Raw genomic sequence first — 23,510 nt, 5'->3', positions numbered from 1 at the left:
CTGTACAATGGTACTGGCAAAACCATAGCACATACATCTCTGTACAATTCTTTTCTTCTAACACTTGCTAGATAATCTATCGAAAAGCGTACAGATAAAAAACGTACACTGTCTACCACTTCCTTGAGATACCCACGCAACGTCACGGGCCGGCTATCCGTAGTAACAACAAAATCTGGTAAGGCACTGCCTAACCTGAGCTGGCATACCGTACGTAAAAACGGATCCCTGACGTCACGGAAAAACAAAAATCTATTTACTACTTGTCTCACAAATAGGTGCGCCAAACCAAGACCTCCGTCCTTCACGCGCCTGAACAAGTTGGTCCGTCTGCACCTTTCCCATTTCGAGCCCCATATAAAAACTGCGAACACTCTGTGCAGCCTTTGCACGTTGATCCTTGAACAATGTAACACCTGCATCACATACCACAGTTTAGCGATAAAAAACATGTTGCACACAGTAGCCCTAGCGAAAACAGACAGGTTCATGCCTTTCCACCTGTCTGCTTTTTCCTTCGTCTCTTTTGTTTGACGCGACCAATACTCCTCGCTGCCGTTATAACATTCCAGGGGAACACCGAGGTACCTTGTCGGTGTTTCCGTCCAGTGCACATTCGCAAAAAGGTCCGGCTTTGAAGGCCACCTTCCGTGCCAAAGCCCAAGAGATTTCGCCCAGTTTACGCGGCTTCCTGTGACGCTACAAAAATGTTTCACAACACTTATCGTTTCCTCTACACTTTCTTTGTTCGTACAACACACCGCAATGTCGTCTGCATATGCCAGCAGCTTAACTTCCACTGCCGCCAAGCTGAAGCCACGAATTTTTTCATTTTCATTTATCGCTAAGCACATCGCTTCGATGTAAATACAAAACAAAAGTGGACTGAGGGGGCAGCCCTGACGCACAGAACGCATTACGTGAATGGGGGCCCCCAAAGACTTGTTAACAATTAAACGTGTTGTGCAGTTCTGGTACGCCAAGGCCACTCCCTCCTTGATGATGGAACCGACATTAATATGATCTAAGATGACAAACAAAATATCATGCGCAACACAATCAAAAGCTTTCTCCAGGTCTATCTGGAGCACAGCAACGCCAAGTGAATCTTCGTCACAACACTCCAGCACACACCGCATCTTGTGAATGTTTGAGCTAATGGTTCTACCTTTGATTCCACAAGTTTGGTGCTCTCCAACAATTTCTTTAATGACACCTTGAAGTCGCGCTGCCAGAACCTTCATAAAAATCTTGTAGTCGACATTGGTCAGCGATATGGGCCTATACGATGTCACCAGTTTAAGTTTTTCCCCTTCGTCCGTTTTAGGAATTAATATCGTATGCGCTTTGCTGAAGGAGGGCGGCAGAGTTTTCCGTTCGTACGCCTCATTGAACAGCTCAGCTAACCCCGGGGACAGTTCTATTCTAAACGTCTTATACCATGCTGCGGTTAGGCCATCGGGTCCCGGTGACTTTCCGGGGTTCAGATGACCAATCGCGCGTTCCACTTCACCTTCCGTTATTCTGCCTTCTAAAAGCTTTTTTGTGTCGTCACTAAGCCGCGGCAAGCGCTTGAGAAACTCTTCTTTAAAACCATGTACATTCGCTTTTCGAATTGCAAAAAGTGACTGATAATACGCAACAAAGGCCCGTTCGATGCTTTCATTGTCGCTCGCGAGAGTCCCGTTGCAATAGACCTTATCGATGTGGTTTCGGCGTCCTTGCGCTTTTTCGAGACCAAGCGCCCTTTTTGTGGGCGTCTCACCCGCGGCAAGATCATTTGCGCGCGCGCGAACCCAGGCGCCTCGATAACGCTCTCTGTCATGCAGTTCTAATTTTTCCTTGACACTGCGCACCTCGTCTTTGCAAGTCCCAGGCTCCCGACTTTCTAGGGCTATCAGCTGCTGCAGTGTTTTCTTAAGACTTCTTTCTTTTATTTGCGCTTCGAATTTTAGCGTGCTCGATCTGTCAAGCGCTTTCATTTTCACCTTCTGCTTTAAACACTCCCATTTCTCTGCTACTGTTTCCGTTTTTTCCATAAGCACTTCATTAATGGTCTCGTGCACTGCTTCTAAAAAAGGTTCATCTTTTAGTAACAATGCGTTCAGTTTCCATAAATCCCAGTTGAAAACCTTACGCTGTTTCTTCATGCCTATGCGACACACAACCAAACAGTGATCTGAAAACGACACTGGCTCAACCGAAAAATCGTGACACATAGGCAATACATCTAGGGATAGGTATATGCGGTCTAAACGTGCATGGCTATTGCCATGAAATCGCGTGTAGATCACTTCGCGATTTGCTGCCACACATTCATACACGTCTTCCAAGTCATTTTCGGTTATTAATTTGCCTAGCACGTCACTGCTTTTGTCACGAACGCCAGTGCTATTGACTCTATCGCGAGCCCTTAAAACACAGTTAAAATCACCTAACAAAACCACCCTCTTATCACACTTTGTCCACTGAAACAGGTTAGAAAAAAACTGAGCACGCTCTTCTACACTATTCGGTGCGTATACGCATATAACTCTGAATTCAGTGGCACCATAAACAAAGTCACAATAAACAATTCTGCCCGACTGGCATGAAAAAACACTTTGCACAAGAAGGCTTTGCAATTTTTTTACAAAAAGAACACAACCCGCGGACGTTCCTATCGAGTGGCTTACGACCGCGTAATATCGGTCAGTGAAACGGCGCACCATGCTCCCGGTCTCCTCCTCTCCGTCTACCTTAGTTTCCTGGACGGCTAGGACGTCTATGTCTTGGTCTGTGAGCAACCGATAGAGCTGACTTTGCCTACGCCTAGCCGCCAACCCTCTGACGTTAAGCGTAGCTATACTGAATGGCGGAGTTAATTCCATAGTGACTTGTTCGCTAAAGGAGTAGGCCCGGAGCATGGCGCTTACCCTTCACGACCAGCCCTCGGCTAGCCGCCTCCAGGACCATCCTGCTTCCCAGCGCTGTTTTCTTTTGCCTTGTCCTCCAGTCTCCGGTCGGTAGGGACTTTCGGCTTAGGTTTGAGACTACGCCGCCTCCCTTGCGGCGCCTTCGCAGGCGGCTCCTGGCTGCTGGTGGACGACGCCCCGTCCTGCTCTACCGAGTCGTCGAGTGGACGCTTTAGCGTGGCGCTGGTCACGCACATCTCGTCGTCGCTGTCCGCCGCCGTCTCTCCCTGACCCTCCGTTGTATCAGCTGTCCCCACTGGAACCACGTCCGTCTCGACCCGCTCAGGCTCGGCCGCTGACGGGGCGCTGGCCGGTGTAGTCGCAAGCTGGCGAGTCTCCGGAAACTTGGGTGTGTCTGCCTGCGCCGCCCCTCCAGTAGTCACAGGGACCACTGGGCTTCCGACCCCTTTGGCGGCGTCCTCTGCCTCGGCCGCGTCCATGACGTGATCAGCCATCGCCTCGTTCTTCGCTGGCCCCATTGCACTGGCGTACGTTCGAACGCAATCCGCCTCGACGTGTCCGAAGCGTTTGCACCGCGAGCAACGGGGAACCTTGCACTCTCGGCGGACGTGCCCTTTGCCTTGGCAGCGCAAGCATTGCATCGGCCGACCAGGCACAACCAGCAAGGCCAGCTCTCCATCGATCCTGATCTGGTGCGGAAGGTCTTCGACCCTGACGCCGCTTTTCAGCTTCAGGAGAGCTGTTCTCGTGGTCGAACACTTGTCGGCCATGCCCGGGACACGCCACCGCTCACGGCTCACCTCCACGACCTTGCCGAAAGCCGACAGCGCCGTCCGTACTTCTTCGTCGCTCACCCCGTGAAGCAGCCAGTGAATTCGTAGCCGCACCTGCTGGTCCTGTGGGTCGACGACGACGCAGCGCCGCCCCTTCACCTGCAGCTCCTTCAAGGCGAGCAGGCGTTTTGTGGGAGCGGCATCATTGAATGTCACCGCCCACAAGTGGTTAACCTGGTATGCACCGAGGCTTACCACATCCGGCAGCAGGCCCGTTGGCGTCAATGCGTCCCTGAAATCTTCGACCTTGTATGGCCTCGCTCGTACATCACCGTGTAAAAACACGGTGTTGATAACAAGTCGTCCTTTTGGCATTTGCGGCAAAATAAACTGGTATTCGCTATCTCCGTTCCTGTTTCCGCGGCTAAGATTGGCCGCTGTCGCCGCTCCGCTGGAGCTCATGATCCTGCGATCCGTTCAGCACGACTGCCGGAAGCAGAAATTGCGCCACGGAGACAGTCGTGCTCTACTCACACCACCATCAAAACATTTCTTCAGAGCTATCAGCCCAAAGCAAAAAAAGCAACACACTACTCCCGGGAGGGCTCGAATCTCCAACCTTTCGGTCAACTGCAGATTGCGCTAGCCAATTGCGCCACGGAGACAGTCGTGCTCCACTCTCACCACCATCAAAACATTTCTTCAGAGCTATCAGCCCAAAGCAAAAAAAGCAACACACTACTCCCGGGAGGGCTCGAACCTCCAACCTTTCCGTTAACAGCCGATCGCGCTAGCCAGTTGCGCCACGGAGACAGTCGAGCTCCACTCTCACCACCGTCAGAACATTTCTTCAGAGCTATCAGCCCAAAAGAAAAAAAGCGCTGCCCCACCACCGGGTGGGCTCGAACCTCCAACCTTTTGGTTAACAGCCGATCGCGCTAGCCAATTGCGCCAAGGAGAGAGTCGTGCTCCACTCTTACCACCAACAGAACATATCTTCAAAGCTATCAGCCCAAAGAAAAAAAAGTGCCGCACCACCCCCGGTGGGCTCGAACCTCCAACCTTTCGGTTAACAGCCGATCGCGCTAGCCAATTGCGCCACGGAGACAGTCCTGCTCCACTCCCACCCCAATCAGAACATATCTTCAAACCTATCAGCCCAAAGAAAAAAAAGCGCCGCACCACCACCGGGTGGGCTCGAAATTCCAAGCTTTCGGTTAAAAGCTGATCGAGCTAGCCAATAGCGCCACGGAGACAGTCCTGCTCAACTCTCACCACCATCAGAACATATCTTCAAAGCTATCAGCCAAAAGAAAAATAAGCGCCGCACCACCCCCGGGTGGGATCGAACCTCCAACATTTCGCTTCACAGCCGATCGCGCTAGCCAATTGCGCCACGGAGACAGTCCTGCTCCACTCTCACCACCATCTGAACACATCTTCAAAGCTATCAGCCCATAGAAAAAAAAGCCCGCACCAACACCCGGTGGGCTCGAACCCCCAACCTTTCGGTTAACGGCCGAACACGCTAGCCAATTGCGCCACGGAGACAGTCCTGCTTCACTCTCACAACCATCAGAACATATCTTCAAAGCTATCAGCCAAAAGAAAAAAAAAGCAACACACCACTCCCGGGAGGGCTCGAGCCTCCAACCTTTCGGTTAACAGCCGTTCGTGCTAGCCAATTGCGCCACGGAGACAGTCGTGCTCCACTCTCACCACCATCAGAACATATCTTCAAAGCTATCAGCGCAAAGAAAAAAGCAACACACCACTCCCGGGAGGGCTCAAACCTCCAACCTTTCGGTTAACAGCCGATCGCACTAGCCAATTGCGCCATGGAGAATGTCCTGCTCTACTCTCACCACCATCAGAACATATCTTCAAAGCTATCAGCGCAAAGAAAAAAGCAACACACCACCACCGGTTGGGCTCGAACCTCCAACCTTTCGGTTAACAGCCGATCGCGTTAGCTAATTGCGCCAAGGAGACAGTCCTGCTCCACTCTCACCACCAACAGAACATATCTTCCAAGCTATCACCGCAAAGATAAAAGCAACACACCATTTACGGGAGGGTTCGAACCTCCAACTATTCGGTTAATAGCCGATCGCGCCAGCCAATTGCGCCACGGAGACAGTACTGCTCCACTCTCACCACCAACAGAACATATCTTCGAAGCTATCAGCGCAAAGAAAAAAGCAAAACACCACTCCCAGGAGGGCTCGAACCTCCAACCTTTCGGTCAACAGCCAATCGCGCTAGCCAATTGCGCCACGGAGACAGTCCTGCTCCACTCTCATCACAATCAGAGCATATCTTCAAAGCTATCAGCCCAAAGAAAAAGAAGCAAACCACCACTCCCGGGAGGGCTCGAACCTCCAACCTTTCAGTTAACAGCCGATCGCGCTAGCCAATTGCGCCATGGAGACAGTCATGCTTCACTCTCAACACCGTCAGAAAATTTCTTCAGAGCTATCAGCGCAGAGAAAAAAGCAACACACCACTCCCGGGAGGGCTCGAACCTCCAATCTTTCGGTTACCAGCCATCGCGCTAGCTAAAAACGCCACGGAGACAGTCGTGCTCCACTCTCACCACCATCAGAACACATCTTCAAAGCTATCAGCGCAAAGACAAAAGCAACACACCACTCCCGGGAGGCTCGAACCTCTAACCTTTCGGTTAACAGCCTATCGCGCAAGCAAATTGCGCCACGGAGACAGTCCTGCTACACTCTCGCCACCAATAGAACATATCTTCAAAGCTATCAGCCCCAAAAAAAAGAAGCAATACACCACTCTCGAGAGGACTCGAGCCTCCAACCTTTCGGTTAACAGCCGATCGCGCTAGCCGATCGCGCCACGGAGACAGTCGTGCTCCACTCTCACCACCATCAGAACATTTCTTCAGAGCTATCAGCCCAAAGAAAAAAAAAGCAACACACTACTCCCGGGAGGGCTCGAACCTCCAACCTTTCCGTTAACAGCCGATCGCGCTAGCCAGTTGCGCCACGGAGACAGTCGTGCTCCACTCTCACCACCGTCAGAACATTTCTTCAGAGCTATCAGCCCAAAGGAAAATAAGCGCCGCACCACCACCGTGTGGGCTCGAGCCTCCAACCTTTCGGTTAACAGCCCATCGCGCTAGCTCAAAACGCCACGGATACAGTCGTGCTCCACTCTCACCACTGTTAGAACATTTCTCCAAAGCTATCAGCGCAAAGAAAAAAAAGCGACACACCGTCCCCGGCTGCGCTCGAACCTCCAACCTTTCGGTTAACAGCCTACCGCGCTAACCAATATCGCAGCGGAGACAGTACTGCTCCACTCTCACCACCATCAGAACATAACTTCAAAGCTATCAGCCCAAAAAAAGAAGCAATACACCACTCTCGAGAGGACTCGAGCCTCCAACCTTTCGGTTAACAGCCGATCGCGCCACGGAGACAGTCGTGCTCCACTCTCACCACCATCAGAACATTTCTTCAGAGCTATCAGCCCAAAGAAAAAAAAGCAACACACTACTCCCGGGACGGCTCGAACCTCCAACATTTCCGTTAACATCTGATCGCGCTAGCTAGTTGCGCCACGGAGACAGTCGTGCTCCACTCTCACCACCGTCAGAACATTTCTTCAGAGCTATCAGCCCAAAGAAAAAAAAGCAACACACCACTCCCGGGAGGGCTCGAGCCTCCAACCTTTCGGTTAACAGCCGATAGCGCTAGCCAATTGCGCCACGGAGACAGTCGTGCTCCACTCTCACCACCATCAGAACATAACTTCAAAGCTATCAGCGCAAAAAAAAAGCAACACACCACTCCCAGGAGGGCTCGAACCTCCTACCTTTCGGTTAACAGCCGATCGCGCTAGCCAATTGCGCCACGGAGACAGTCCTTCTCCACTCTCACCACCATCAGAACATATCTTCAAAGCTATCAGCTAAAAGAAAAAAAAGCGCCGCACAACCACCGGGTGGTCTAGAACCTCCAACCTTTCAGTTAACAACCGATCGCGCTAGCAAATTGCGCCACGGAAACAGTCCTGCTCCACTCTCACTACCGTCAGAACATTTCTTCAAAGCTATCAGCCCAAAGGAAAAAAAGCGCCGCACCACCACCGGGTGGGCTCGAACCTCCAACCTTTCGGTTAACAGCCCAACGCGCTAGCTCAAAACGCCACGGAGACAGCCGTGCTCCACTCTCACCACTGTCAGAACATTTCTCCAAAGCTATCAGCGCAAAGAAAAAAAAGCGACACACCGTCCCCGGCTGCGCTCGAACCTCCAACCTTTCGGTTAACAGCCGACCGCGCTAACCAATATCGCAGCGGAGACAGTCCTGCTCCACTGTCACCACCATCAGAACATATCTTCAAAGCTATCAGCCCAAAGAAAAAAAAGCGCCGCACCACCATCGGGTGGGCTCGAACCTGAAACCTTTCGGTCAACAACAGATGGCGCTAGCCAATCGCGCCACGGAGACAGTCGCGCTCCACTCTCACCACCATCAGAACATATCTTCAAAGCTATCAGCGCAAAGAAAAAAGCAACACACCACTCCCGGGAGGTCTCGAACCTCTAACCTTTCGGTTAACAGCAGATCGCGCTAGCAAATTGCGCCACGGAGACAGTCCTGCTACACTCTCACCACCATCAGAACATATCTTCAAAGCTATCAGCCCAAAGAAAAAAAAGCGCCGCACCACCACCGGGTGGGCTCGAACCTGAAACCTTTCGGTCAACAACAGATGGCGCTAGCCAATCGCGCCACGGAGACAGTCGCGCTCCACTCTCACCACCATCAGAACATATCTTCAAACCTATCAGCCCAAAGAAAAAAAGCGCCGCACCACCACCGGGTGGGCTCGAAATTCCAAGCTTTCGGTTAAAAGCTGATCGAGCTAGCCAATAGCGCCACAGAGACAGTCCTGCTCAACTCTCACCACCATCAGAACATATCTTCAAAGCTATCAGCCAAAAGAAAAATAAGCGCCGCACCACCCCCGGGTGGGATCGAACCTCCAACATTTCGCTTCACAGCCGATCGCGCTAGCCAATTGCGCCACGGAGACAGTCCTGCTCCACTCTCACCACCATCTGAACACATCTTCAAAGCTATCAGCCCATAGAAAAAAAGCCCGCACCAACACCCGGTGGGCTCGAACCCCCAACCTTTCGGTTAACGGCCGAACGCGCTAGCCAATTGCGCCACGGAGACAGCCCTGCTTCACTCTCACAACCATCAGAACATATCTTCAAAGCTATCAGCCAAAAGAAAAAAAAAGCAACACACCACTCCCGGGAGGGCTCGAGCCTCCAACCTTTCGGTTAACAGCCGATCGTGCTAGCCAATTGCGCCACGGAGACAGTCGTGCTCCACTCTCACCACCATCAGAACATATCTTCAAAGCTATCAGCGCAAAGAAAAAAGCAACACACCACTCCCAGGAGGGCTCGAACCTTCTACCTTTCGGTTAACAGCCGATCGCGCTAGCCGATTGCGCCACGGAAACAGTCCTGCTCCACTCTCACCACCATCAGAACATATCTTCAAAGCTATCAGCCAAAAGAAAAAAAAGCGCCGCACAACCACCGGGTGGGCTAGAACCTCCAACCTTTCAGTTAACAGCCGATCGCGCTAGCCAATTGCGCCATGGAGACAGTCATGCTTCACTCTCAACACCGTCAGAAAATTTCTTCAGAGCTATCAGCGCAGAGAAAAAAGCAACACACCACTCCCGGGAGGGCTCGAACCTCCAATCTTTCGGTTACCAGCCATCGCGCTAGCTAAAAACGCCACGGAGACAGTCGTGCTCCACTCTCACCACCATCAGAACACAGCTTCAAAGCTATCAGCGCAAAGACAAAAGCAACACACCACTCCCGGGAGGCTCGAACCTCTAACCTTTCGGTTAACAGCCTATCGCGCAAGCAAATTGCGCCACGGAGACAGTCCTGCTACACTCTCACCACCATTAGAACATATCTTCAAAGCTATCAGCCCAAAAAAAAAAGAAGCAATACACCACTCTCGAGAGGACTCGAGCCTCCAACCTTTCGGTTAACAGCCGATCGCGCTAGCCGATCGCGCCACGGAGACAGTCGTGCTCCACTCTCACCACCATCAGAACATTTCTTCAGAGCTATCAGCCCAAAGAAAAAAAAAGCAACACACTACTCCCGGGAGGGCTCGAACCTCCAACCTTTCCGTTAACAGCCGATCGCGCTAGCCAGTTGCGCCACGGAGACAGTCGTGCTCCACTCTCACCACCGTCAGAACATTTCTTCAGAGCTATCAGCCCAAAGGAAAATAAGCGCCGCACCACCACCGTGTGGGCTCGAGCCTCCAACCTTTCGGTTAACAGCCCATCGCGCCAGCTCAAAACGCCACGGATACAGTCGTGCTCCACTCTCACCACTGTTAGAACATTTCTCCAAAGCTATCAGCGCAAAGAAAAAAAAGCGACACACCGTCCCCGGCTGCGCTCGAACCTCCAACCTTTCGGTTAACAGCCGACCGCGCTAACCAATATCGCAGCGGAGACAGTACTGCTCCACTCTCACCACCATCAGAACATAACTTCAAAGCTATCAGCCCAAAAAAAGAAGCAATACACCACTCTCGAGAGGACTCGAGCCTCCAACCTTTCGGTTAACAGCCGATCGCGCCACGGAGACAGTCGTGCTCCACTCTCACCACCATCAGAACATTTCTTCAGAGCTATCAGCCCAAAGAAAAAAAAGCAACACACTACTCCCGGGACGGCTCGAACCTCCAACATTTCCGTTAACATCTGATCGCGCTAGCCAGTTGCGCCACGGAGACAGTCGTGCTCCACTCTCACCACCGTCAGAACATTTCTTCAGAGCTATCAGCCCAAAGAAAAAAAAGCAACACACCACTCCCGGGAGGGCTCGAACCTGAAACCTTTCGGTCAACAGCAGATGGCGCTAGCCAATCGCGCCACGGAGACAGTCGCGCTCCACTCTCACCACCATCAGAACATATCTTCAAAGCTATCAGAGAAAAGAAAAAAAGCGACACACCGTCCCCGGGAGGGCTCAAACCTCCAACCTTTCGGTTAACTGCCGATCGCGCCAGCCAATTGCGCCACGGAGACTGTACTGCTCCACTCTCACCACCAACAGAACATATCTTCAAAGCCATCAGCGCAAAGAAAAAAGCAAAACACCACTCCCAGGAGGGCTCGAACCTCTAACCTTTCGGTCAACAGCCAATCGCGCTAGCCAATTGCGCCACGGAGACAGTCCTGCTCTACTCTCATCACAATCAGAGCATATCTTCAAAGCTATCAGCGCAAAGACAAAAGCAACACACCACTCCCGGGAGAGCTCGAACCTCTAACCTTTCGGTTAACAGCCGATCGCGCAAGCAAATTGCGCCACAGAGACAGTCCTGCTAGACTCTCACCACGATTAGAACATATCTTCAAAGCTATCAGCCCAAAATAAAGAAGCAATACACAACTCTCGAGAGGACTCGAGCCTCCAACCTTTCGGTTAACAGCCGATCGCGCTAGCCGATCGCGCCACGGAGACAGTCGTGCTCCACTCTCACCACCATCAGAACATTTCTTCAGAGCTATCAGCCCAAAGAAAAAAAAGCAACACACTACTCCCGGGAGGGCTCGAACCTCCAACATTTCCGTTAACAGCCGATCGCGCTAGCCAGTTGCGCCACTGAGACAGTCGTGCTCCACTCTCACCACCGTCAGAACATTTCTTCAGAGCTATCAGCCCAAAGAAAAAAAAGCAACACACCACTCCCGGGAGGGCTCGAGCCTCCAACCTTTTGGTTAACAGCCGATCGCGCTAGCCAATTGCGCCACGGAGACAGTCGTGGTCCACTCTCACCACCATCAGAACATATCTTCAAAGCTATCAGCGCAAAGAAAAAAAAGCGCCGCACCACCACCGGGTGGGCTCGAACCTCCAAACTTTCGGTTAACAGCCGATCGCGCTAGCCAATCGCGCCACGGAGACAGTTCTGTTCCACTCTCACCACCATCAGAACATTTCTTCAAAGCTATCAGCCCAAAGAAAAAAAAGCGCCGCACCACCACCGGGTGGGTTCGAACCTGCAAACTTTCGGTTAACAGCCAATCGCGCTAGCCAATTGCGCCATGGAGACAGTCAGGCTCCACTCTCACCACCATCAGAACACATGTTCAAAGCTATCAGCGCAAAGAAAAAAGCAACACACCATTCCCAGGAGGGCTCGAACCTCCAACCTTTCGGTTAACAGCCATCGCTCTAGCTAAAAACGCCACGGAGACAGCCATGCTTCACTCTCATCACCATCAGAACACATCTTCAAAGCTATCAGCGCAAAGAAAAAAGCAACACACCACTCCCGGGAGGGCTCGAACCTCTAACCTTTCGGTTAACAGCCGATCGCGCTAGCAAATTGCGCCACGGAGACAGTCCTGCTACACTCTCACCACCATCAGAACATATCTTCAAAACTATCAGCCCAAAGAAAAAGAAGCGCCGCACCACCACCGGGTGGGCTCGAACCTGAAACCTTTCGGTCAACAGCCAATCGCGCTAGCCAATTGCGCCACGGAGACAGTCCTGCTCTACTCTCATCACAATCAGAGCATATCTTCAAAGCTATCAGCCCAAAGAAACAAAAGCAACACACTACTCCCAGGAGGGCTCGAACCTCCAACATTTCCGTTAACAGCCGATCACGCTAGCCAGTTGCGCCATGGAGACAGTCGTGCTCCACTCTCACCACCGTCAGAACATTTCTTCAGAGCTATCAGCCCAAAGAAAAAAAAAGCAACACACCACTCCCGGGAGGGCTCGAGCCTCCAACCTTTCGGTTAACAGCCGATCGCGCTAGCCAATTGCGCCACGGAGACAGTCGTGCTCCACTCTCACCACTATCAGAACATATCTTCAAAGCTATCAGCGCAAAGAAAAAAGCAACACACCACTCCCAGGAGGGCTCGAACCTCCTACCTTTCGGTTAACAGCCGATCGCGCTAGCCAATTGCGCCACGGAGACATTCCTGCTTCACTCTCACCACCATCAGAACATATCTTCAAAGCTATCAGCCAAAAGAAAAAAAAGTGCCTCACAACCACCGGGTGGTCTAGAACCTCCAACCTTTCAGTTAACAGCCGATCGCGCTAGCAAATTGCGCCACGGAAACAGTCGTGCTCCACTCTCACCACCGTCAGAACATTTCTTCAAAGCTATCAGCCCATAGAAAAAAAGCCCGCACCACCACCCGGTGGGCTCGAACCTCCAACCTTTCGGTTAACGGCCGAACGCGCTAGCCGATTGCGCCACGGAGACAGTCCTGCTTCACTCTCACAACCATCAGAACATATCTTCAAAGCCATCAGCCCAAAGAAAAAAAAGCAACACACCACTCCCGGGAGGTCTCGAGCCTCCAACCTTTCGGTTAACAGCCGATGGCGCTGGCCAATTGCGCCACGGAGACAGTCGTGCTCCACTCTCACCACCATCAGAACATATCTTCAAAGCTATCAGCGCAAAGAAAAAAGCAACACACCACTCCCAGGAGGGCTCAAACCTCCTACCTTTCGGTTAACAGCCGATCGCGCTAGCCAATTGCGCCACGGAGACAGTCCTGCTCCACTCTCACCACCATCAGAACATATCTTCAAAGCTATCAGCCAAAAGAAAAAAAAGCGCCGCACAACCACCGGGTGGTCTAGAACCTCCAACCTTTCAGTTAACAGCCGATCGCGCTAGCAAATTGCGCGACGGAAACAGTCGTGCTCCACTCTCACCACTGTCAGAACATTTCTTCAAAGCTATCAGCCCAAAGGAAAAAAAGCGCCGCACCACCACCGGGTGGGCTCGAACCTCCAACCTTTTGGTTAACAGACAATCGCGCTAGCCATTTGCGCCACGGAGAGAGTCGTGCTCCACTCTCACCACCAACAGAACATATCTTCAAAGCTATCAGCGCAAATAAAACGCAACACACCACTCCCGGGAAGGCTCGAACCTCGAACCTTTCGGTTAACAGCCGATCGCGCTAGCCAATCGCGCCACGGAGACAGTTCTGTTTCACTCTCACCACCATGAGAACATTTCTTCAAAGCTATCAGCCCAAAGAAAAAAAAGCGCCGCACCACCACCGGGTGGGTTCGAACCTGCAAACTTTCGGTTAACAGCCAATCGCGCTAGCCAATTGCGCCATGGAGACAGTCAGGCTCCACTCTCACCACCATCAGAACACATCTTCAAAGCTATCAGCGCAAAGAAAAAAGCAACACACCACTCCCAGGAGGGCTCGAACCTCCAACCTTTCGGTTAACAGCCATCGCTCTAGCTAAAAACGCCACGGAGACAGCCATGCTTCACTCTCATCACCATCAGAACACATCTTCAAAGCTATCAGCGCAAAGAAAAAAGCAACACACCACTCCCGGGAGGGCTCGAACCTCTAACCTTTCGGTTAACAGCCGATCGCGCTAGCAAATTGCGCCACGGAGACAGTCCTGCTACACTCTCACCACCATCAGAACATATCTTCAAAACTATCAGCCCAAAGAAAAAGAAGCGCCGCACCACCACCGGGTGGGCTCGAACCTGAAACCTTTCGGTCAACAGCAGATGGCGCTAGCCAATCGCGCCACGCAGACAGTCGCGCTCCACTCTCACCACCATCAGAACATATCTTCAAAGCTATCAGTGAAAAGAAAAAAAGCGACACACCGTCCCCGGGAGGGCTCAAACCTCCAACCTTTCGGTTAACTGCCGATTGCGCCAGCCAATTGCGCCACGGAGACAGTACTACTCCACTCTCACCACCAACAGAACATATCTTCAAAGCTATCAGCGCAAAGAAAAAAGCAAAACACCAATCCCAGGAGGGCTCGAACCGCTAACCTTTCGGTCAACAGCCAATCGCGCTAGCCAATTGCGCCACGGAGACAGTCCTGCTCTACTCTCATCACAATCAGAGCATATCTTCAAAGCTATCAGCCCAAAGAAACAAAAGCAACACACTACTCCCAGGAGGGCTCGAACCTCCAACATTTCCGTTAACAGCCGATCGCGCTAGCCAGTTGCGCCACGGAGACAGTCGTGCTCCACTCTCACCACCGTCAGAACATTTCTTCAGAGCTATCAGCCCAAAGAAAAAAAAAGCAACACACCACTCCCGGGAGGGCTCGAGCCTCCAACCTTTCGGTTAACAGCCGATCGCGCTAGCCAATTGCGCCACGGAGACATTCCTGCTTCACTCTCACCACCATCAGAACATATCTTCAAAGCTATCAGCCAAAAGAAAAAAAAGTGCCTCACAACCACCGGGTGGTCTAGAACCTCCAACCTTTCAGTTAACAGCCGATCGCGCTAGCAAATTGCGCCACGGAAACAGTCGTGCTCCACTCTCACCACCGTCAGAACATTTCTTCAAAGCTATCAGCCCATAGAAAAAAAGCCCGCACCACCACCCGGTGGGCTCGAACCTCCAACCTTTCGGTTAACGGCCGAACGCGCTAGCCGATTGCGCCACGGAGACAGTCCTGCTTCACTCTCACAACCATCAGAACATATCTTCAAAGCCATCAGCCCAAAGAAAAAAAAGCAACACACCACTCCCGGGAGGTCTCGAGCCTCCAACCTTTCGGTTAACAGCCGATGGCGCTGGCCAATTGCGCCACGGAGACAGTCGTGCTCCACTCTCACCACCATCAGAACATATCTTCAAAGCTATCAGCGCAAAGAAAAAAGCAACACACCACTCCCAGGAGGGCTCGAACCTCCTACCTTTCGGTTAACAGCCGATCGCGCTAGCCAATTGCGCCACGGAGACAGTCCTGCTCCACTCTCACCACCATCAGAACATATCTTCAAAGCTATCAGCCAAAAGAAAAAAAAGCGCCGCACAACCACCGGGTGGTCTAGAACCTCCAACCTTTCAGTTAACAGCCGATCGCGCTAGCAAATTGCGCGACGGAAACAGTCGTGCTAAACTCTCACCACTGTCAGAACATTTCTTCAAAGCTATCAGCCCAAAGAAAAAAAAGCGCCGCACCACCACCGGGTGGGCTCGAACCTCCAACCTTTCGGTTAACAGCCCAACGCGCTAGCTCAAAACGCCACGGAGACAGCCGTGCTCCACTCTCACCACTGTCAGAACATTTCTCCAAAGCTATCAGCGCAAAAAAAAGCGACACACCGTCCCCAACTGCACTCGAACCTCCAACCTTTCGGTTAACAGCCTACCGCGCTAACCGATTGCGCCTCGAGAGAGTCCTGTTCTACTGTCACCACCATCAGAACATATCTTCAAAGCTATCAGCCCAAAGAAAAAAAGTGCCGCACCGCCACCGGTTGGGTTCGAACCTCCAAACTTTCGGTTAACAGCTGATCGCGCTAAACAATTGCGCCACGGAGACAGTCAGGCTCCACTCTCACCACCATCAGAACACATCTTCAAAGCTATCAGCGCAAAGAAAAAAGCAACACACCACTCCCGGGAGGGCTCGAACCTCCAACCTTTCGGTTAACAGCCGATCGCGCTAGCCAATTGCGCCACGGAGACAGTCCTGCTCCACTCTCACCCCTATCAGAACATATCTTCAAACATCAGCCCAAAGAAAAAAAAGCGCCGCACCCCCACCGGGTGTGCTCGAAACTCCAAGCTTTCGGTTAAAAGCTGATCGAGCTAGCCAATAGCGCCACGGAGACAGTCCTGCTCCACTCTCACCACCATCAGAACATATCTTCAAAGCTATCAGCCAAATGAAAAAAAAGCGCCGCACCACCCCCGGGTGGGATCGAACCTCCAACATTTCACTTAACAGCCGCTCGCGCTAGCCAATTGCGCCACGGAGACAGTCCTGCTCCACTCTCATCACCATCTGAACACATCTTCAAAGCTATCAGCCCATAGAAAAAAAAAAAAGCCCGCACCAGCACCCGGTTGGCTCGAACCTCCAACCTTTCGGTTAACGGCCGAACGCGCTAGCCAATTGAGCCATGGAGACAGTCCTGCTCCACTCTCACCACCATCAGAACATATCTCAAAGCTATCAGCCAAAAAAAAGTGCCGCACAACCACCGGGTGGTCTAGAACCTCCAACCTTTCAGTTAACAGCCGATAGCGCTAGCAAATTGCGCCACGGAAACAGTCGTGCTCCACTCTCACCACCGTCAGAACATTTCTTCAAAGCTATCAGCCCATAGAAAAAAAGCCCGCACCACGACCCGGTGGGCTCGAACCTCCAACCTTTCGGTTAACGGCCGAACGCGCTAGCCAATTGCGCCACGGAAACAGTCGTGCTCCACTCTCACCACCGTCAGAACATTTCTGCAAAGCTATCAGCCCAAAGGAAAAAAAGCGCCGCACCACCACCGGGTGGGCTCGAACCTCCAAACTTTTGGTTAACAGACAATCGCGCTAGCCATTTGCGCCACGGAGAGAGCCGTGCTCCACTCTCACCACCAACAGAACATATCTTCGAAGCTATCAGCGCAAATAAAACGCAACACACCAGTCCCGGGAAGGCTCGAACCTCGATCCTTTCGGTTAACAGCCGATCGCGCTAGCCAATCGCGCCACGGAGACAGTTCTGTTCCACTCTCACCACCATCAGAACATTTCTTCAAAGCTATCAGCCCAAAGGAACAAAAGCACCGCACCACCACCGGGTGGGCTCGAACCTCCAACCTTTCGGTTAACAGCCCATCGCGCAGGCTCAAAACGCCACGGATACAGTCGTGCTCCACTCTCACCACTGTTAGAACATTTCTCCAAAGCTATCAGCGCAAAGAAAAAAAAGCGACACACCGTCCCCGGCTGCGCTCGAACCTCCAACCTTTCGGTTAACAGCCGACCGCGCTAACCAATATCGCAGCGGAGACAGTCCTGCTCCACTGTCACCACCATCAGAACATATCTTCAAAGCTTTCAGCCCAAAGAAAAAAAAGCGCCGCACCACCACCGGGTGGGTTCGAACCTGCAAACTTTCGGTTAACAGCCAATCGCGCTAGCCAATTGCGCCATGGAGACAGTCAGGCTCCACTCTCACCACCATCAGAACACATCTTCAAAGCTATCAGCGCAAAGAAAAAAGCAACACACCACTCCCAGGAGGGCTCGAACCTCCAACCTTTCGGTTACCAGCCATCGCTCTAGCTAAAAACGCCACGGAGACAGCCATGCTTCACTCTCACCACCATCAGAACACATCTTCAAAGCTATCAGCGCAAAGAAAAAAAAGCAACACACCACTCCCGGAAGGTCTTGAACCTCCAACCTTTCGGTTAACAGCCGATGGCGCTAGCCAATTGCGCCACGGAGACAGTCGTGCTCCACTCTCACCACCATCAGAACATATCTTCAAAGCTATCAGCGCAAAGAAAAAAGCAACACACCACTCCCAGGAGGGCTCGAACCTCCTACCTTTCGGTTAACAGCCGATCGCGCTAGCCAATTGCGCCACGGAGACAGTCCTGCTCCACTCTCACCACCATCAGAACATATCTTCAAAGCTATCAGCCAAAAGAAAAAAAAGCGCCGCACAACCACCGGGAGGTCTAGAACCTCCAACCTTTCAGTTAACAGCCGATCGCGCTTGCAAATTGCGCCACGGAAACAGTCGTGCTCCACTCTCACCACCGTCAGAACATTTCTTCAAAGCTATCAGGTCAAAGGAAAAAAAGCGCCGCACCACCACCGGGTGGGCTCGAACCTCCAACCTTTCGGTTAACAGCCCAACGCGCTAGCTCAAAACGCCACGGAGACAGCCGTGCTCCACTCTCACCACGGTCAGAACATTTCTCCAAAGCTATCAGCGCAAAAAAAGCGACACACCGTCCCCAGCTGCGCTCGAACCTCCAACCTTTCGGTTAACAGCCTACCGCGCTAACCGATTGCGCCTCGAGAGAGTCCTGTTCCACTGTCACCACCATCAGAACATATCTTCAAAGCTATCAGCCCAAAGAAAAAAAAGTGCCGCACCGCCACCGGTTGGGTTCGAACCTTCAAACTTTCGGTTAACAGCTGATCGCGCTAGCCAATTGCGCCACGGAGACAGTCAGGCTCCCCTCTCACCACCATCAGAACACATTTTCAAAGCTATCAGCGCAAAGAAAAAAAGCAACACACCACTCCCGGGAGGGCTCGAACCTCCAACCTTTCCGTTAACAGCCGATCGCGCTAGCCAGTTGCGCCACGGAGACAGTCGTGCTCCACTCTCACCACCGTCAGAACATTTCTTCAGAGCTATCAGCCCAAAGGAAAATAAGCGCCGCACCACCACCGTGTGGGCTCGAACCTCCAACCTTTCGGTTAACAGCCGATCGCGCTAGCCAATTGCGCCACGGAGAGAGCCGTGCTCCACTCTCACCACCAACAGAACATATCTTCGAAGCTATCAGCGCAAATAAAACGCAACACACCACTCCCGGGAAGGCTCGAACCTCGAACCTTTCGGTTAACAGCCGATCGCGCTAGCCAATCGCGCCACGGAGACAGTTCTGTTCCACTCTCACCACCATCAGAACATTTCTTCAAAGCTATCAGCCCAAAGGAACAAAAGCACCGCACCACCACCGGGTGGGCTCGAACCTCCAACCTTTCGGTTAACAGCCCATCGCGCTAGCTCAAAACGCCACGGATACAGTCGTGCTCCACTCTCACCACTGTTAGAACATTTCTCCAAAGCTATCAGCGCAAAGAAAAAAAAGCGACACACCGTCCCCGGCTGCGCTCGAACCTCCAACCTTTCGGTTAACAGCCGACCGCGCTAACCAATATCGCAGCGGAGACAGTCCTGCTCCACTGTCACCACCATCAGAACATATCTTCAAAGCTATCAGCCCAAAGAAAAAAAGCGCCGCACCACCACCGGGTGGGTTCGAACCTGCAAACTTTCGGTTAACAGCCAATCGCGCTAGCCAATTGCGCCATGGAGACAGTCAGGCTCCACTCTCACCACCATCAGAACACATCTTCAAAGCTATCAGCGCAAAGAAAAAAGCAACACACCACTCCCAGGAGGGCTCGAACCTCCAACCTTTCAGTTAACAGCCATCGCTCTAGCTAAAAACGCCACGGAGACAGCCATGCTTCACTCTCACCACCATCAGAACACATCTTCAAAGCTATCAGCGCAAAGAAAAAAGCAACACACCACTCCCGGGAGGGCTCGAACCTCTAACCTTTCGGTTAACAGCCGATCGCGCTAGCAAATTGCGCCACGGAGACAGTCCTGCTACACTCTCACCACCATCAGAACATATCTTTAAAACTATCAGCCCAAAGAAAAAGAAGCGCCGCACCACCACCGCGTGGGCTCGAACCTGAAACCTTTCGGTCAACAGCAGATGGCGCTAGCCAATCGCGCCACGGAGACAGTCGCGCTCCACTCTCACCACCATCAGAACATATCTTCAAAGCTATCAGTGAAAAGAAAAAAAGCGACACACCGTCCCCGGGAGGGCTCAAACCTCCAACCTTTCGGTTAACTGCCGATTGCGCCAGCCAATTGCGCCACGGAGACAGTACTGCTCCACTCTCACCACCAACAGAACATATCTTCAAAGCTATCAGCGCAAAGAAAAAAGCAAAACACCACTCCCAGGAGGGCTCGAATCTCTAACCTTTCGGTCAACAGCCAATCGCGCTAGCCAATTGCGCCACGGAGGCAGTCCTGCTCTACTCTCATCACAATCAGAGCATATCTTCAAAGCTATCAGCCCAAAGAAAAAAAAGCAACACACTACTCCCGGGAGGGCTCGAACCTCCAACATTTCCGTTAACAGCCGATCGCGCTAGCAAGTTGCGCCATGGAGACAGTCGTGCTCCAGTCTCACCAACGTCAGAACATTTCTTCAGAGCTATCAGCCCAAAGAAAAAAAAAGCAACACACCACTCCCGGTGGGCTCGAACCTCCAACCTTTCGGTTAACGGCCGAACGCGCTAGCCAATTGCGCCACGGAGACAGTCCTGCTTTACTCTCACAACCATCAGAACATATCTTCAAAGCCATCAGCCCAAAGAAAAAAAAGCAACACACCACTCCCGGGAGGTCTTGAGCCTCCAACCTTTCGGTTAACAGCCGATGGCGCTAGCCAATTGCGCCACGGAGACAGTCGTGCTCCACTCTCACCACCATCAGAACATATCTTCAAAGCTATCAGCGCAAAGAAAAAAGCAACACACCACTCCCAGGAGGGCTCGAACCTCCTACCTTTCGGTTAACAGCCGATCGCGCTAGCCAATTGCGCCACGGAGACAATCCTGCTCCACTCTCACCACCATCAGAACATATCTTCAAAGCTATCAGCCAAAAGAAAAAAAAGCGCCGCACAATCACCGGGAGGTCTAGAACCTCCAACCTTTCAGTTAACAGCCGATCGCGCTAGCAAATTGCGCCACGGAAACAGTCGTGCTCCACTCTCACCACCGTCAGAACATTTCTTCAAAGCTATCAGCCCAAAGGAAAAAAAGCGCCGCACCACCACCGGGTGGGCTCGAACCTCCAACCTTTCGGTTAACAGCCCAACGCGCTAGCTCAAAACGCCACGGAGACAGCCGTGCTCCACTCTCACCACGGTCAGAACATTTCTCCAAAGCTATCAGCGCAAAAAAAAGCGACACACCGTCCCCAGCTGCGCTCGAACCTCCAACCTTTCGGTTAACAGCCTACCGCGCTAACCGATTGCGCCTCGAGAGAGTCCTGTTCCAATGTCACCACCATCAGAACATATCTTCAAAGCTATCAGCCCAAAGAAAAAAAAGTGCCGCACCGCCACCGGTTGGGTTCGAACCTCCAAACTTTCGGTTAACAGCTGATCGCGCTAGCCAATTGCGCCACGGAGACAGTCAGGCTCCACTCTCACCACCGTCAGAACATTTCTTCAGAGCTATCAGCCCAAAGAAAATAAGCGCCGCACCACCACCATGTGGGCTCGAACCTCCAACCTTTCGGTTAACAGCCGATCGCGCTAGCCAATTGCGCCACGGAGAGAGTCGTGCTCTACTCTCACCACCAACAGAACATAACTTTAAAGCTATCAGCCCAAAGAAAAAAAAGTGCCGCACCACCCCCGGTGGGCTCGAACCTCCAACCTTTCGGTTAACAGCCGATCGCGCTAGCCAATTGCGCCACGGAGACAGTCCTGCTCCACTCTCACCCCTATCAGAACATATCTTCCAACATCAGCCCAAAGAAAAAAAAGCGCCGCACCACCACCGGGTGTGCTCGAAACTCCAAGCTTTCGGTTAAAAGCTGATCGAGCTAGCCAATAGCGCCACGGAGACAGTCCTGCTCCACTCTCACCACCATCAGAACATAACTTCAAAGCTATCAGCCAAATGAAAAAAAGCGCCGCACCACCCCCGGGTGGGATCGAACCTCCAACATTTCGCTTAACAGCCGATCGCGCTAGCCAATTGCGCCACGGAGACAGTCCTGCTCCACTCTCATCACCATCTGAACACATCTTCAAAGCTATCAGCCCATAGAAAAAAAAGCCCGCACCACCACCCGGTTGGCTCGAACCTCCAACCTTTCGGTTAACGGCCGAGCGCGCTAGCCAATTGCGCCATGGAGACAGTCCTGCTTCACTCTCACAACCATCAGAACATATATTCAAAGCTATCAGCCCAAAGAAAAAAAAGCAACACACCACTCCCGGGAGGGCTCGAGCTTCCAACCTTTCGGTTAACAGCCGATCACGCTAGCCAATTGCGCCACGGAGACAGTCGTGCTCCACTCTCACCACCATCAGAACTTATCTTCAAAGCTATCAGCGCAAAGAAAAAAGCAACACACCACTCCCAGGAGGGCTCGAACCTCTTACCTTTCGGTTAACAGCCGATCGCGCTAGCTAATTGCGCCACGGAGACAGTCCTGCTCCACTCTCACCACCATCAGAACATATCTTCAAAGCTATCAGCCAAAAGAAAAAAAAAGCGCCGCACAACCACCGGGTGGGCTAGAACCTCCAACCTTTCAGTTAACAGCCGATCGCGCTAGCAAATTGCGCCACAGAAACAGTCGTGCTCCAATCTCACCACCATCAGAGCATATTTTCAAAGCTATCAGCCCATAGAAAAAAGCCCGCACCACCACCGTGTGGGCTTGAACCTCCAACCTTTCGGTTAACAGCCGAATGCGCTAGCCAATTGCGCCATGGAGACAGTCCTGCTCCCCTCTCACCACGATCAGAGCATGTCTTCAAAACTATCAGCCCAAAGAAAAAAAAGCAGCACACCTTCCCGGGACGGCACAAACCTCGAAACTTACGGTTAACAGCCGATCGCGCTAGCCAATTGCGCCACGGAGACAGGTGTGCTCCACTCTCACCACCGTCAGAACATTTCTTCAGAGCTTTCAGCCCAAAGGAAAAAAAGCACCGCACCACCACCGCGTGGGCTCGAACCTCCAACCTTTCGGGTAAAAGCCGATTGCACTAGCCAATTGCGCCACGGAGACAGTCCTGCTCCACTCTCACCACCATCAGAACATATCTTCAAAGCTATCAGCGCAAAGAAAAAAGCAACACACCACTCCCGGGAGGGCTCAAACCTCCAACCTTTCGTATAACTGCCGATCGCGCCAGCCAATTGCGCCACGGAGACAGTACTGCTCCACTCTCACCACCAACAGAACATATCTTCAAAGCTATCAGCGCAAAGAAAAAACAAAACCTCACTCCCAGGAGGGCTCGAACCTCCAACATTTCGGTCAACAGCCGATCGCGCTAGCCAATTGCGCCACGGAGACAGTCCTGCTCCACTCTCATCACAATCAGAGCATATCTTCAAAGCTATCAGCCCAAAGAAAAAGAAGCAA

The sequence above is a fragment of the Rhipicephalus microplus genome, chromosome 8, assembly GCF_043290135.1.
Source record: "Rhipicephalus microplus isolate Deutch F79 chromosome 8, USDA_Rmic, whole genome shotgun sequence".
Taxonomy (NCBI): domain Eukaryota; kingdom Metazoa; phylum Arthropoda; class Arachnida; order Ixodida; family Ixodidae; genus Rhipicephalus; species Rhipicephalus microplus.
The sequence above is the reverse complement of the archived record's forward strand: the minus strand, read 5'-3'. Positions refer to the sequence as shown.